Genomic DNA, 1,159 nt, shown 5'->3' on the forward strand with positions numbered 1-1,159 from the left:
ATTATGAGAAAAATATCCACATCAGTACACAATAACACACATAGCAAGGGCCAAGCTGTTCCAGAGATAATTTGTAACTGCCAAAATTTTTCTCAAATTCCCTTTCTTCTTTTTACTATATACAACCAGCACAACCATTTCTACCTCTGCTTCCTTGATTATACATGTTACAAATATAGTCAACTCTCATTATTCATGGTAGCTATGTCTTACAAAGTCCACAAACACTGAATTAGTGAACCAATGCTCCTAAGGCACACACAGGGTTAGGTTCCTGCAAGCCTTGGTATTTTTTTGTTAACAGATCAATACAATATGTTGTTGATACAACAGCACTAAAATCTCTGCAAACGGCACTATAACTCGCACGTGAATGAAGCTTACCCAACACCATTATTTTTTCCTTAAGGTACATCACAGCCTTCTTGAGCTTAGGAACATTATATAACATTTCAGAAGGATACTTAGAGGTCATTTTAAACAGTAGAATCACCAAAAAAAAGCACAGAAATGAGAAAAACATGGCACTAAATAGATTGCAAAAAGGATAATTGTTTACAATATGAGAGCTGAAACAAGAAGGCAGAGTGCCACCGTGTTTGACCTCTGTTAGGAACATGTATATCAGGTGAACCAAACTTCTGTCCATGAATGATTTCAAAATTACTGCAAATATTGATTTTGGGGTTACAAATAAATTTTAGCAAGTAGGCAAATTCATGAATATGAAATCCACAAATAATAAAGATCAGCTGTACATAAGTTTCAATTTCTTCACTGTGACTGAAAAGCACGGTCACCTCAATAAGGTTGTAACAAACCAGGGCTGGAAATTCAGGAAAAGAGAATCTAATCTTAATTGCCACCACGTATCACTAAATTCTCAGGGATCTGCAGTAACGTGGCAACCAAAATTCTTACCTCTCTCTCTATAGTACATTTTTTATATTAAAAAACTTCAGTTGGTCATGGTGACTTGTGCTTATAATCCCAGCTATTCAGAAGGCTGAGGTAGGAGGATCGCTTGAGGCCAGGAGTCCGAGAGCAGCCTGGGTCATATAGCAAGACCCTGTTTCTAAAAAAAAATTTTTTTAAATAATATCTTTGCGACTTGGAGGTAGGTAAATGTTTCCTAGGACATAAAAGGCAGTGAAAATAA

This window comes from Propithecus coquereli, unplaced genomic scaffold (genome assembly GCF_000956105.1).
Source record: "Propithecus coquereli isolate 6110/MARCELLA unplaced genomic scaffold, Pcoq_1.0 Scaffold64, whole genome shotgun sequence".
Lineage (NCBI taxonomy): Eukaryota > Metazoa > Chordata > Mammalia > Primates > Indriidae > Propithecus > Propithecus coquereli.